This window comes from Apis dorsata, unplaced genomic scaffold (assembly GCF_000469605.1).
Source record: "Apis dorsata unplaced genomic scaffold, Apis dorsata 1.3 scaffold_59, whole genome shotgun sequence".
Taxonomy (NCBI): domain Eukaryota; kingdom Metazoa; phylum Arthropoda; class Insecta; order Hymenoptera; family Apidae; genus Apis; species Apis dorsata.
In genome coordinates, this window is record NW_006263359.1 from 624,300 (window position 1) to 640,947 (window position 16,648).

Here is a 16,648-nt window from a genome sequence, read left to right on the forward strand (position 1 = left end):
GTTGCAGGGGACGACGCGACGTGGATGTTGCGACGCAAAAACCAATTAACCCAGAAACTTGAAAATTTCGTTTCGAGCTCGATACGCTCTCTTACCTTCGTCTGCTCGCCGAGTTTCGAGGCGAAATCTCCGTTTCGTTATGCACGCGGGGGCGAGAGAAGGCGAGTTTATTATTATTATTTTTTTGGAAAAAGTAGGAAGGGGTACGAATTTTATTAATAAATCCAACGATAGTGGTTGAAAATTATTTTGTATGCGATGCAGTTTGTAATCAGATGAAAATTATCGAGAAATTGGAATATTAAATTCCATTGTGAACTGGTAGAATTCCAGTAATCCGTGTAATTTCAATTATTAACCAAGTCTTACGAATATCAACCATTATTATGACTTGTATATATATATATATATATTGTTTTAATCGTTTTAGCGAATTGTTTTTCTTGTTTTATCGTACTAGAAATTATCCAATAATCCTTTTTGCTTCCGACAATCTGAAAATATGTATTATTATACTTTCTGAAACGTTTATAAAATTAAATTCTAGAGAAGAAATAATCGAAATTTCGAAACTATAAATATCGATATCAACAATCGTCGAAGAAATATCGTCCCTTTTGGCACAAACGATCGATTATTTTTTCTTCAACACCAAATGTCGCAAACGCTTCGATAATAATAAAAATCGATTTATTTTCCTCCTCCAGTTATCCCAAACTGGGATTTTTGAAATGAATACGGAACAACGATTCGAAGAAAACAAAGGGCCGAACATCGATTCGTTGCTCGAAACCAGTTCACAACCAGTTTTCATTTCAGGGAAAGAGAGATAGAGAAAGAGGGAGGGAGGGAAAAAAGGCCAATGTCGAAACTTTCGCATTCACGAAATTTTCACGAAATTTCGGAAATCCGGTTAATTTCCTCTCCCCACATCCGTGATCAATTTTACCCTTTCGTGCGACCAACTTTCGAAAAAAAAAAGAAAAGAAAAAAAGAATAAACGAATAAACTCGAGTCAATCGACTTAATTCATAAGTCGAAAACTCGTCTATCATTTTCACCGAATTTTCGTCCCTCAACGATTCCCTTTTCCCTCTCTCGATCGATCCGTGCCGGGACAGAGACGCGAGATAGGAAGGATGCAGAAGGTGGGAGAGCGATGGGGGAAAACCGGGATTGAAAAATCTTCGAACGAGCCGAGCCGATTTATTTCCGATTCGGCGAATCGTTTCCCGCGGTTTTTCGAAAAAATCGGCGGACAAGGGGTCCAGAGGTTATTAATAGGAATATGGTCCATCCATCCATCCATGGTTACAGCGTGGACCAGGGAGGGGTGGGCGATAATGGCGCGCGACCGCTCGAAAAATACCCCCGATGGCGCACGATTCGTTCTCGAATCGTTTTCGAAGCGACGAGGTTTTTCCTCGTGCGTTTCTCCCTTGACTGTCGCGAATTATTGTGTAATATCGACGAGGTTTTTGTTGTTGCTTTTTCGCGCGCAAAGTGCGTAAAAATTGTTTGTTGAAATCGTAATGATTCGTGTCGAATTTTTTTTTGCCATGATTGCAACAATATCTCCGTGCGAGCAAGTAATTTTGTTTAATTCTTTTAAATTTTATTTTTTTTTGTTTTTTATTCGTTATTCAAAGAGTTGGCACAAACTGTTGCACACTGTTGTTGTTCATCAGCCATTATCGTTTAAATATTATCGTATAATATTCCATTATTTAATCCATCGTTTATCGTTCGAGGAAAAAAACTATGAGGATTAATAAATGGATAAAATCTATATTTCTGTTTAACTGTAAAGAATAATTAATTCGCAATAATTAATCCTTAATCCACACAACGCGTCCAAATATTAATATTTAACGAGTTACTGTATGCAGCACGTTGAGATCGAAATTTTTTTGTTTTACCATTCAGAAACATGGTCGAGTATTTTTTTTCTGTTTGTATTTTCCTTTTCTCTTTCCTCTTTTTTCCCCTCTCTGTTATTTTTTTTTTTTTTTTTTTTTTTTTTTTGATACAGTTTGAATTTGACGGACCGTAAAACTTTGAATTCAATCGAAATTCCCCGATAATCGAATTTGGAATTCCACAACGCTTGATTTCTGGTATAGTTTGTCGATATCGATATCGTGTGTAGATTTCCGTCTATTTTCCCATTTGCGGGTTTTTTTCGGATTTGGTTGGTGGACGTCACGAGCAATCGTGAAATGATATAGGGTAACAAAGATGAATACTTCTTGGGAAAAGAAAAGTTTGGAGGGAAATTATATTTCTTTTTCTTTCTCTTCTTTATTTTTGTATCATTGTTACTTTGTTGAAAGAAAGAATTCTATCCTTGGTTTATGATAAACTGTTATCATTATTATCATTATTATTCTTTATATCGCATTGCAAAATCATTGTTGGAATGAATTTAACGAATTATATATCGATATAAAATTTATTAAAATTTTCATTCCGCTTTTTCCTTAAATCATCCAATCAAAAATTCGCATCTCGTATTATCTGCTTATTGGAAAAACAAATTGAAATTAAAATACATATATATATATAAAAAAAAAAGATCTTTCCAAATTTTTCCAAAATTCTTAGCCCCGACTTCTTAACCGAAAATCTCTCCAAACTTTACCTCCTTACATCGAAATTCACGCGAAGAACCCTCGCACTCGCCCTTAAACCATCGTCCCTCCGTCCCTCGACCATCCAACCCCCAACGGCCAGCGTTTAATCAATGCTTCCTCTCCACTTGGGAATTTTCTCGAAATCTTGAGGGATGAACGACCCATCCAGCGACCAGCCTCGCCTCGACAGACCAACTCTGTCGTTGTTCGTTGCCTCTCGAGCCCTTGTCCCGATCACAGGCTCGGTTCTCACGTGGATCCTGAAGGGAAAGGAAAAAGGGGAGAGGGGATCGATAAGTGGCGAGCAAAGGAGCAACGAAACTTGGCCGATTCAGCTCTTACTTACTGTAATAAGTTGTTGCGAATCGTGGTGGTGGTGGTGGCGGCGAGAGGAGGGCGGTGGTGGCGGCGGTGGGAAGGGGATGGATCGATCGAAGGGGGTGGATTCTGCCCGCGTTTTAATCCTTCGCGTTCCGTTTACCTTTTAATTTCAAGTGGGTTGGAAAGAAGAATCGCCACCCCTTGCCTTGATGTTTTTCTCCTCCTCGAGAGTTTTCTTATTTGGGGAGGGGAGGGAAGATGTGTTCCAACAACTTTGGAGGAGAATAATTAATGGGTTCTTTTCTTGTTGGGGGAGGAGGGGGGTTGGATGTGTTTGGTCGAATCGATCGGATCGGGGTGGATTTGGGGTGGTTCTTGGAGATGTGAGTCATGGAGCAATTTGGAAGCGTGAGATTTGGAATTGGATTTCGGAGAAATTATTTGTGTTTTTGTGGGGGGGGGGGGAAGGTTATTATTAGTCAGGATTATCGTAGGAAGGATATTTTTAGCAGCATTGCATGCGAGAATATTATTCTGTCAAAATGTCTAAGCGAATTGTTGTTCGTTTGTTTAACTTGGAATTAATTCTAGGAACATTTTTAAGATACTTTTTATTTCAATAATTCGCTGGATTATTATATTTTTTCAAATTTATAAATTTAAAACCACTTCACTTCGTTCGTTATTTTAAATTTCTTGATACAATTAATTACACGTACATTTCACGTACAAAATTCAATCAAGTTTCTTTTCGTCTTTTTTTATCGATGCATAATTTTTAAACCAAATATTCGTGACCAAATTGTATATTCGTATTGTTATTCGAGCATTTATGCGAAATTCGAACGACACAGCAAAAATGTGTCACGAAATATAAATCCGTCTATTTAATATTTAAAAAATATCTCTCTGTTTTCAATTATTTAATTCCTTCACTTCCTTGCGAAAAAGATTGATTTCGTCAGGAAAATTGAACATCCGGCTACGAACGAAAAAAAATAATTCTCGAACACGAATAATACTTTGTCGAACGTCACACCGTTTAATCGGCGCTCTCTTTCCCTAGTCGAGGCACGCGCCACCCCCGCACGACACGACGAGGGTTGTTCCTCGTGATCGTGAGCGGCGCGGAGGAGACAAAGGGTACAATGGCACGAAAAGCGCAACGTGGAGGATCGACGATGGAAACTGCGGCAGAAGGTGGCCTGGCAAGAAACCGGCCGCAAAGCGGCTTATCATCGCGTTATCGATTTTGGCCGAGACGTTGCCAGCTGGAGCTCGACCGGCTCAACTTGTTTTTTTTCTCTTTTTTTCTCTTTTTTTCTTTTTTTTACCGTGAAACTTATCCTTTCTCCTTTTTTTTTTCTTTTTTCCATTTTCTCTTTTCCCCTCTCCCCGCGCTTTCGCGATAAATAGATGATAGAACCCGCACGGGTGAACGAACTTTGTGCAAACTAGTTTCGATTTTTTGCGTGGTGGGGATGGTATTACGTATATTAGGGGCGGTTAAAACATATTTTCTTTCTTCTTTCTTTCTTTTTTGCAGAAGCAAATGCGGATGTACGAGGGTAATTTAAGGAGAGAGACGTGTGAAATTTAAATATTTTAAAAGTATTGGTTTTTTTTCGTCTAGCATCTTTGTAGATGATTGTGCAATTAGCATCTGGACTAGTGAAACTTGAAACATCGTAAATTATTGTTTTTAATCGAAAATACCTTCGATTTCTTGAAACGAAAACAATTTTCACGTATAAATTATTGATATTATATATTTAATGAATTTTCATCGATAAATATTAAAAATTTCAATAAACGCTTCATCTTCCTTCAAAAAACAAGAATAGAGTGGACATGGTTCGGCGAAGGTAAAGTCATCGCACGAATTTGTTTCACGGATTGTTTCATCGCCACTAGGACGAATCCGACAGGTCGAAGGCTGCAGGGCATCAAGCCATCCCTTCGTGCTGTCGATAACATTCGACCAGACGAAACGTTCAAGGGACAGTTGTGACAAGATGTTGGATGTATCAGATCGCTAAAATCCTATTACTGTCCGATCTAACTGGAGACAATTGCCTTCGATCCCGTCCTGTGAACGTTCGCGCCCCAATCGTGGAAAACTTTCAATCGATCTAACCTTCCATTTTATGATAACAAAGCAAAAGAAGTATTAATATAAATCGTTGTATCAACCCTTGACGAATTCACGAGTGTAATACGCTGTTTATTTTCGTTTCTCAGTTTTTCACAATACGTATCAAGAAATCGATATCTCCGTAATATCGAGGATATCGATTTGATATTGTGATATCGTGGCGATAGACATAAATGGCGTTCAATAAGTTTCATATTTCTGTTACAGAAAATTGATATTCTTTTTTATAATAAAAAAATAACAGTTGATCATATTCTGAAAAAATTTTGAATCTTCACAAGAGTTTAAAATTTCTTTATACATTTTTAAGTTAATCTTTGCTTTGACGTTAAAGTACAATACTTTTCGTTAAAAATCGAATGAATTTTTTTCTCTTAAGGCTTGGCACGATGATTCGAACAGATCTGAGAGCATATTTGTACACGGGACGTTGTTGGCTGGCCAACAATGTCCAAACTGTTTCCCATCGATGTTTCCCATCGTACCGTGACTTCGATTCGACGTTGCACAAACGCGGAGTGCACGCATATTTTATACTTGGCACACTTGGTGCGTAACGCCTCGTCGCGTTTTTTTTTTCTTTCTTTTTTCTGAAATACCGTTTCCCCAGTAGAATCGATGCAGTCGTAATTATGCAAACTATCAATGAACGAATGTGAATTCATCTCTTCTTTTCTTTCCTTTTTTTTTTTTTTTTTTTGAAGTGACGCGTTCGGTTAACTCGATTCGTGATCGGTTTTAAGCTTTTCCAAGTTCAAATTGAACTCAGAAGAATTGTTTGGCCAACGATTGAGATTGTTTGTATTCTAGAGATACGAAGGAAAATTCCCAGATACGTTCTTTAATCCTTTTGCGGTTCTACGTCCAATGTGATTGCACATGGATCAGTCGAGTGGTTTGGAGAAACGATTTTATTTCAACAAATCGTGTATCGTTATACTTGGATCGTATCGAAAAATACTCGAATTCCACGATGATTATGAGTTAAATATTCGTTTCAAAGATTGAATTTTCCTTCTTCAAAAGTCACTTCGCGATGATTGGTAACGAAAATTTTGTTATTTGTAAAACTGTTTGCAATCTAATACTTCTGTTTTCACTTCGCCGATATTACTTTCTCCCAAAGTCTATCACATCCCCAACATCATTAACCAACCCCCAACGTTCCCAGCCTCCATTTACAATTCCCATGCACCGCCAAATCATATTCCACGCGTACTCCCCATTCCCTTTTCATCATCGCTTGCTCCCAACACTCGAATGCTCGTTGTTCTCCATCGAATCCTTTCGACGAATCGACCACAGTCGAAAATCCATCACGATAGATTAAAACAAAAGCTTGCATCTCGCCACGAAATTTCGAACACCAATTTTTCCGAAACCACGAAGCTTTGTCACAATCAATCCAAGCTCGAAAATTGAAAATTAAAATTTTCTATTATCTTCTAGTTTATACAAACTTCAATTTATAAACATCCATGCTTCCAAACTCAATATACGATATTACGATCAAAATTTCTTATTCGGCCGAAAATTTATTCCAAATCTCGTCTCAAAAGATGGAGGAGGATTCCCCTCCTTTTTTCCCCTCCCGGATAATTACCGGCGCGCGTTTCTCGATCGCGGAAAGCGGTAGAATTTCATACGGAGCCCACCTTCCTTTCAAACGAGAGTCCGCTCGTAAATCATCGTCAACCACGCTGACAAGTTTGTACAGGCCTTATACGGGGCCGGTTGTTTATCGTCTGTGTATGCACGGCGCAAACCTCGTCCCCTTTGGGCGCGCGCATTCACTGCAAACCGAGGTACCAACCCTCCTCCGGTTCGTCGTTACGCAGGCCTAATGGCCGACGGTGTGTCCCCGTTGTCGGTGGACGTCGCTTCAAACACGCGTATCGCGCGTGTAACCGTTAATTGGAACCTTTACGCCGGACACCGATACCCGCGATCTATCTTTATCTCCGTCACCCCCCTCCTCCCCCGCGCTTATGATACACCGATTACCGCTCAGCTTCCCGTTTCCCGGTAATTGGATAAGGGAGGGGCAACTTCTGAATCCTCTCTGAGAGCGAGGATGATTGCGCTGGATATCGCGTTTTCAGTTTCTTCGATCTTTAGATATGGCGTTTTCTGTGTACAAGTGGAAGGGAATGGTATTAGGGGGAGTTTTTTTTTGACGGTGATTCAAGTGGTTAAGTATGGAGAAATTTTGAATTTTCGGGGATTCTTAGAGGATTTGAANAATTCTTAGAGGATTTGAAATTTGGTTAAAGATAGATTCATGGATATTTGGAATTTTCAGTTCTTCTTCGGATTAATTTTTATTTTAATTTAAAAACATATGGAAGGGAATGGTATTAGAGGGAGTTTTTTCTTGAAGGTGATTCAAGTGGTTAAGTATGGAGAAATTTTGAATTTTCGGGAATTCTTAGAGGATTTGAAATTTGAATTTTCAGTTCTTCTTCGGATTAATTTTTATTTTAATTTAAAAACATATGGAAGGGAATGGTATTAGAGGGAGTTTTTTCTTGAAGGTGATTCAAGTGGTTAAGTATAGAGAAATTTTGAATTTTTGGGGATTCTTAGAGGATTTGAAATTTGGTTAGAGATAGATTCATGGATATTTGGAATTTTTAATTCTTCTTTAATTTTCATTTTAATTTAGATTGTGTGGGTTTTAATAATAAGGGCGATAAGTGAGCCAAAGTCAAGTGAAATAATGCATTATTTGTAATTGGACCTCTAATTTCGAAAGATCATCAAATTTTCACGAAAATCTACCAAGGAAACACTCTCTCCGCCTCTAAATATTTACACACCCGATCTTATTCCATTGCTGGGATATGCTCCACTTCCATCAGGCCGACTGGCGGCGAACGAAACGGGCATGTTAGAATAATGTTTCCTTTGAAACACCTTGGCGAGATCCTCCGTGGCTAGAGACAAAGATATCCGGTGTCTGGGACGAAGAGAGAGAGAGGGAGAGGGCACCGTTCCATCGGGAAACCAGCAGACCTTCCTCCTTCCAGACCGGTGGATCCGCTTCGAACCAGCCAGACTGCCGAGCTTGAAATTCCCTTAGCGGAGAGGAGGGATACCGTGCGATACCGCTTCTGAACGCTTTCTGAACTGGTTTGCTCCTCTCTGTTTCCCTCATCGATGCCTCTCGTTAAACGGAAGTGTGGCTGGAAACGAGAATGAATTTCTAAATTGCGTCGTCTTTTTAAATTTTTTTATAATTCGTACGTTTGGTAAATGAAAAATTTTTAATTACTCTTTTTTTTTTTAGAGAGAAAGGAATTGTATGCATTTTACAAATTAAGAAGTTAAAAGTTAAGAAATTATTCTGCTATTAAATAAATTTATTTTTAATATTGAAATTTTTAATTAAAGAGAATTTATTATTATTGCAAATAAAGTATGGAATTTAAACAAAGCATCCAATTAAATTTATATATCTGTTCTGATAAAAATCTAGAGAAAATAAAAAATCATATAAGATTACGTACAGATACATTTTTACATGATGATATTATTACAAATTGGTATTGGAAATGACACGTTTCAATCCTTTAGACGATTCTCTTTGAGACTTGGCCCATAATTTCCATTTATGGCTCGTCTTGTGCAACAATGATACACTGTCACTTTGTCATCGGATTCGCAACAAAGCCGATCGAAATCCTAGGCTAGCCAGGAACACCGTTGGCCGAAAGCACACGGTTTGTATTGTGAAGAGACAGAGGAGTACCATCAACCGTTGTTGCATAGGCGCACAATAATCTATACGTCACACGCTAAATTGATCTCGCTGGTCCGGGTGCACTGGGCGTGTCCAGGTGAGCTTCCAAGCTAATTACATCAAGGTATAACATGCCGCAATTAACATTGCTCTTATAAGCCTGATTAATTTGCAACTTACTACTCTGATTAACGGGATATTCCTGCTCTTTCAATATTTTTAAGCTTTTCGTTTTAAGATAATTAGTCGCAACCAGTTGAAATATATTTTTAATTTGGGAAAGTAAGAATGTTATTTAAGATGATGGAAAATAATTTGATCGATTTTTTTGTAATAAATCGACTTCAAAATAATTTAATCAAAAATTCGTATTGAATTAATTCTTTTATCGATACATTATTTCTTATATTCAATATCATGTAAGTTAAAGTTTTGGAAAAATGATAAACTTGAAATAATCGAGCGGCCAAAGCTGCGAATTGCAATGTTCCTCCTCTCTTCTCGTTATACTGGCGAGCAAGGAACGGGTTACTTCCCGTGCGTGGGAGGATACACGTGCGTGCAAAGACGAGACGGAAGGGGAAACACGTGCGTGCAAAGACGAGACGGAAGGGGAAACACGTGCGTGGCGAAGACACACACGCATAGTCTCGATCCTCGGCTAAACAGAACGACCTGTTGCGTGGATTTTTAGTGCTTTCGAGCCGACCTCAGTGGCCTGCGGCCGCGACTTTTCCGCCTCGAGTTTTCGCTCCTTTATCTTTTTCCTTTTCCTTTTTAAAATTTTATTCGAAAACTTTTCTCCTTCTTCTTTTTGCCACGTTAAAAAACACGCCATTTTTGTTTTTTCTTTCTTTTTTTTTGTAAGTTTCGAAAATTCAATTTTCAAATTGCGCATAGATTTTATTCTAGTAAGTTCAATATTTAGTCTGTTTAGACAAACTTTAGACAAATCTTCTGTTTAGATTAGCTATTCGGATAGATTATTGTAGTTGGATTGTAATAATATCATTACTCCTTTATACTTTGTTACTAAGTATATTTTTATTGCAAGCTATACGTGTTCATATTTATTTATATTTAATTATAGATCTCAAAAGGTTAAGGTTATCGTAAGACTTAGGTTTATTATATAATTCCAATCGTTTGAAGATTTCAATGCAGTGTTTATTGATGAAACGTTGGAATAAAATTTCTATTGGACTTAAATCCAGAAATCTTGAGAAATAGCAATTTTTTATTTTTATTTCACTTTGTTTACTCGGTTCGTATGGTTTTTCTTTTTTTGTAAGGATTCTATGAATGAGAAAGATAAAAGTGCATTCATGAATTTTGTAGGTATAAGAAGACGTATAAGAAGTGTCTTATAGACTGCTTAAAAGAACTGTAAGGGTTATTTTTGGAGAACCATTTACCGTTTTTTATTCCGGTTATTAAAAGCTATGCGTGGGTGTCGCATCCATTTTATTGCGATTCTCTGCATTTTCTATTATTTCTGGAAAAATTTTAGTATTCAGTATAAATCATAAATTTTATTTCACAAAAAAGATTTTACTTGAAAAAATCTATTAACCATCATTCTTCCAATTTCTTTGAACTTTTCTTTGAAAAGTATATTAAGTTTTTTACAAAATTTTCTTCTTTCAATAAATTTTTTAATTTTCTTCTTCAATCATCAAAATTTTGCAAAACAACTTCATTAATCCTTTTGAGAACTAGAAAAGAAAAAAAATAGAATTCATCAATGAAAATAAAGTGTCAAGGATAGTTCCAACCAAGTAAAGCTCACGACAGAAAGGGATGAAGTTTAATTACCGGAAAAAAAGGAATTTCCAACGCGTATTAACCCTTTGATCGTTGATACATTCGACGAGAGGAGAGCCACTCGGTATTCCTTGTTCTTTGGGCCAACTTTGCGAATCTGCTTTGATCGGTCGAGGGCCCACCATGCACTTCAAACTCCTCTTTCTCTTTCTTTCTCTCTCCTTTCCGGTTCTCGTTATTTCTGCATCGTTTCAACGATTTCCAACAGCGTGTGCCCTCGAGTTTGAAAAAGAACACCGACGAAGACGGAGTCGCGATCTAATTAAGACAACCCTCACGATTTCGAGATCGCTCGTTAATTCTCGCTTTCGAGATCGGCTACTTTGGAGTACTTGGTTTTCCTTTTCTTTTGATTTGTTCAATGGAGATTGTTTTAATTCGGAATGACGCAATGGATGGAGGTGAAATCAAAGGCTTGGAACATGTAAAGTTTATTGAGCTTCAAATTTGAATTATCTGAAAAAGAAGAAGAGATGAGAGTTAGATTTTAATTTATTATTGGATTTGAAATGTATATTAGAAAGGAAAGAAATGAATAATTTTTTCTGCATTTTTCTGTGAAATGTATATATAATTTCTTTAGGATTGGAAGATAGAACTTTTAACAAGTCTAATCTAATAATAATAATCTAATAATAATCTAATTCATATGGAAAATAGAGGTAAAGATAGGATCATAATAAATTATACACTATTGTTTTCTCTAATAATGCAATCTGTTAATGAAACTTATTGTTAAATTATTATATATATTAAGATAAAAATATTGAAAAATGTGATATATAAAAAGGAAGTTTTGATATATTTTAACAAAATAATTAGTTAATTCCAATTAGGAGAATAAAATATTCAATTTTAAACTTATCTTTTGTAAACTTCTTTAAAATGCCATTATGTTTAGTTTTGAACTGATTTGAATTGTAAAAAAAGATATAAAAGTACATGTATAATGCATGTAGAATATATACATAGAAATATCAATATTTGTGCTTGTTCTTTAATATATGTATAAAAATATACATATAATACAACATATAAATATGTAATATACTTAATGTACATACACATAACCTATATTATATATATATAAATATCTATAGAGAAGCCAACTTTTATATTTGCTCAAGAATGGATTTTTCAAAAAACGCTTCACAAATATATCAACATTTTCTACATAATATGATATATATATCACCGTCTGTTCTCCACTCGTAATTACAAAAACATACCGAAATTGGATTAACCACAGAGAATTCCTTGCATCCAAACTGATCGTTCGCCAATTGCAGCTGTTCCCGCGCAGATGTCCATGTTCCCCATGGGTATGTGCACGCATATGTTGCAACTGCGCAGGCGCGTTTAAGTGGCTTTTCAAGATGGTGGGGGACGTCCACTTACAAAGGAATCCATCGCGTGCTCTGTCGTCCGAGGATAAACGTGCACCGTTATTGTTCCACGCTGTTTTCCTGCCTTTTTGCCTCGTCCCTTTTTCTTTTCATCCTTCTGTCCCGAGCACTCCGACGAAGACAAACTCTGAGAATGAGTGTCCACGCGTAACTCGGTACACTGTGTTCTTTTTTCGTAATAAATACCACGCGCGTGGGTGAACGTCCATGCTTCTCTTTTCACGTTACTGCGTAGTTTTTACTCATGGAGGGAGTCTTGTGACGCGACCACTTGAAACTCGTAAACAACTTGTGTGCAAGGAAATGTTTTGTGTGAGAGGTTTATGATGTGGAAGAGCATGTTTTGATGTAGGATTTTTGATCATGAATTTGGAATGGAAGGTGTGTAAATAGAGAAATATTTACTTCTAATTTATCTAATTTCAACAACATTAGAACTGCCAACTTATAATATGTACATGAATATATTAATTTTTTTTATTGATTTTTAAAAGAACTTGGTAATTTCTAATAAAAATCTAACAAACAATAAAAAACAATAAAAATTGGTCAATTTAACTCGATTTGGTAGTTCTAGTGTTAATTATTGTATTATAAAAAGTTTAATTCTATTTCTTTACATAATACAAAATTAATATACATCACATATTTATCTATCTATCTAAGATTTTTACATTTATTAAAATGAATGGAAAATATTAAAATTAAGATAGATTAAGCTTCTACTATACTACTAGTAATAACCTCTTTATATTCTTGGTTTCCAAAATTATTTAAAATAAAAATAAAATAGCCAAAGATAAAATTTAATTAAAAAAACGCAAATACGTTTCTAAAAATCTTAGAAATCTGTCATAGAATCTCATATATGTTACTAATTAGATACAAAGTAGACATTTGCAAACATTTACAAGTTACATTAGTTTCGAAACTACTTCGAACTAGGAATCTTTTGCGAAAAACTATTGGCGGAGGAGGTTATAGGAATTGACCAATCTCTTTTTTCGTAAGATCACGATTATTTCGTAAACTAGTTTCAAGCTACATCGTTGATAGAACTCATCGTGGACTGCTGCCCCAGCAACTATCGAACCGTCCCAGTTTTTCGACGCGCAGTCTTCCCTCTCTTCTCTTTAACTCTCATGCTGTAAGCTCGATCGTTCAATTAAAAAAAACCGTTATTTCGCGCCGAATAACCTCTCTCCTGCTTCTAATCGAAGCATGGAAGAAACTTCGCCGTAAATATAATTTCGTTTTGAATCGAGGGAGCTTTCTTCGATTGAATTAAATTGAGAAAAAAGGAAGCTTCAATTTCTCCTTTTTTTGTTCATTACATTGCAAGTTTGAGGTTAAGAATTGGATTAAAAAGTAGAAGATAGATGGATTGATTTTTGTCCTGCATTCTTGATGATAGTGAAATAAGTAAGTAATTAGAGAAAATGTATTAGTTTTTGAAAAAATATTGTTATATAATTGATTATAAAACTATTCGATGACCTAGTAACAACGTCTATTTCTAGTATCAGGGCCTAGTTGAAGTGTACGAAGTCGTTGATTATGAAATCGATTTTTTTGATAACGAAATAAAAAATTATTGTTTTTCAGAACTGATTTATGAAGTTTATGATATAATATATTTATTTGATTTTTTAATTGAATTAATGATGACACGTAAAAACAATTAGAATTAATAGAAATAATAAAATAAATCGATTTTGAAAATTAATCCAAGAGAAAACTTTAAATAATTAAAAATTTTTAAATATGGTAAACAATTTTTACTATTTCTTTTTCAATTAAGAAAAATAGAATGAGAAAATTAGTAAAAATTGATTTATCATACGAATTCCATACATTTTACATGTCGATACACACATTATTATGCGGAAACGAGACTAAGTCGTTTTAACGATTCGAACTTCTGTTCGAGCCAGATTTCAGATAGATTTAGATGGATTTGGTAGAATCACAACCTAGCACGACTGTAAAACGTAGATAAGGTTCACGTGGTTTAGTTTTACGGCTTAGGATTATGTTGCTCGCGAATTTAGACACCTAAATCGTGCTGTACCCGTCTAATGCTTCAGCTTGCCCTGAATTTTAGTACAAATTACAACTAAACAGCAGATTTCTATAATCTTCATACGTTTCTTGCTTCTTGATAGTGTCTGTTATTGAAATTCCATTCTCAGAACTTTCTTGAAAAACAATATAACAGTTATTATTATTATACAAAGCACATTTATTGTTTTAATATTATATTTATATTATTTCATAGATTATCTAAGAATTTCATTAAAAAATATAATTGTACTTTTTTTTTACATAAATGAAATTAATTCCAAAAATTTTTAAATGTTCCTATCTGTAAAATTAAGTCTTCTTCAAATTAAAAATTTTATACTAAGCGATCTCTTTAATCTATATTAACTTTACTCAATTGAGCAGCCAAGCAAGTACTCTAGAGTCAAGCTCACCAGAATTCCCACTTATCGCTATCGTTTTTCCTCTTTCTCCTTATCGTCATTGCGGTTCACGTGTCCACGGTATCTGGCATAAAATACATAAAGTCGAGAACATCCGGTACTGTGCCAGCACAGAAAGCTTAACACGCAATATGGAGCACGTACGCACAATAACCGCTGTCCGGCACGTATATCCGATATTCCATTCGAGAGAATATGCGAATATATGCAACTTAGTCTAGAAAAGCTGAAAAGTAATCGAACATATTTATCACGATTTTCGAAGTTTAATCCGATCGCGGTCTCCACGCGTATTCAAATTTCCCGCGCGTTGATTTTACCTCTAGTGAATTTCTAGTAACTTTATAATACAAATTTGAATATTTAATACTTTAGATAGATATAACAAAAAATAAACTTTTTAATTTAATAATATGTAAAGATTGTTAGAAAATGAATATTCAATTTTTGCAATTTTCATCGGAATTAGTCGAGTATTTTGAATTGAATTAAATTTTTGGATAAATATCGCAATGAATAATTATATTCTTGTATTCTGTGTTATGTTCTTGCACGTAAATTTTTATACATAAATATTCACAATCCAATTTCCATTGAAATTAAAAAAAAAATTAATAGAAAATTCCAAGACACAAGAAGCAAACTGACCATGTTTCAAAACTGGCTTAAATTATTCGCCTTTTCACCGATTAGAAAGTGAAATGGACACTCGATGTGGCAGTGAACGATTAACACGCTAACGAACGATACACCTCATAATGTATCCACTCTATTAATCACACGCGTAAAATATAGTTTCACTTTCATCTTTTCCAAAGTGTCGCTAATTTTAATTTTAATCTCGAGGGAAGAAATTTCTTTCGCGCAATTATCCTGTGCCACATTTAAATTCATAATGACGCATTACGAAAGGGAAAGGGACACGCGATCTTTTTTATATTCAATGCGTATATCGCGTATGCGAATCATCGACAAAAGGGAAGAAGACGCGGTTCTTGACCAGACAAAAGCGTCTAGACGAGCGACGGAATTAAAGCCGAGCCTCTGGCTCAACTCTCTTCTTCTTTGCATCGGGAAAAAGGTACACCGAGTTCAAACAATTCCTGGACGAAGGAAATACTCTATCTTCGCTCACTTTCTATCTCCTATTAGACCACGTGCTTTGAATCTTCTTTAATGGACAACGTGTACGATTCTCTCCCATTTTCTCTTCTTTCTTCGAAAAATAATAAAATATCGTGTATAAATTTTTATCCAACAATCCAAATTTCGTAATATTCGAAATATATTTGTGTGTCATCTTTTCTCTATAAAGCGAGAAAAAGTTTAAAAAAAATTTTCGACACTTTCGAAACTATCGAATACTTTGGCCTTGATTATTTTCGCGTGATATTGATTTGAAATGTTTATGAATAAAAGTTCATATTTGCTTCTCATTGTTCTCATTTAAATAATTGTTTCATTAATAATCAATTCATTTATAGAATAAGATGGAATTAGGTCTGGTTGTAAATTTAATTGTTTATGACAAGTAGTTGGTCGATTTATTTTTGTTTGAATTATTTTTTTCGAGATAAAAGAAAAACGTTATATAAGAGAAAATTACTCAATATCTGCACTTATCTTCTTTATTACGCATAATGTTCTTCATATTGCACATTTTTAACTTTAAGAATTTTTCATTGCGTTAATTCATTTGAATTTCTTTTCAAGCAAGAGAATTTGAAATTAACGCAATTCTCGTTGGATCCGTTTATCTTGTTACTCAATCGAAAATCCATAAATATTCAATAGCAAATCTTGATAAAAGTTTACTGAAAAATCGGTGAACCGTTATATTACGAAACTCATAATTGCCGATACCTTTATTATCCTTATTATTTTTCAAAAAAAAAAAAGATTGTAAATAAAAAGAATAGAATCGCATAATAAATTTCAATATGAAAATATAATTTTCCACGGAAGTATCATAATTGCTATGCGATTTTGAAATAACGATAAATCGTATCGAGGCATTGGTTCACTAATTAGAAAAGGAAGAAGGGGGGCAAAAAAAAAAAAAAAGGAAATCGTAGCCGATT

The 16,648-nt window shown here is 35.1% G+C and overlaps 2 long non-coding RNA genes across 2 annotated transcripts; both read right to left on the reverse strand.

Moving 5' to 3' along the window:
- Positions 1-2,543: 2,543 nt before the first annotated feature.
- Positions 2,544-3,506, reverse strand: LOC116186829. The gene is made up of 2 exons (XR_004151886.1): positions 2,980-3,506; positions 2,544-2,893 (listed from the first exon to the last, which is right to left on the reverse strand). It is a non-coding gene; the product is annotated as an uncharacterized LOC116186829 (long non-coding RNA).
- Positions 3,507-10,486: 6,980 nt separating this feature from the next.
- On the reverse strand, positions 10,487-12,610 carry LOC116186828. Its single transcript, XR_004151885.1, has 3 exons — positions 11,905-12,610; positions 10,667-11,131; positions 10,487-10,566 (listed from the first exon to the last, which is right to left on the reverse strand). It is a non-coding gene; the product is annotated as an uncharacterized LOC116186828 (long non-coding RNA).
- Positions 12,611-16,648: the final 4,038 nt, after the last annotated feature.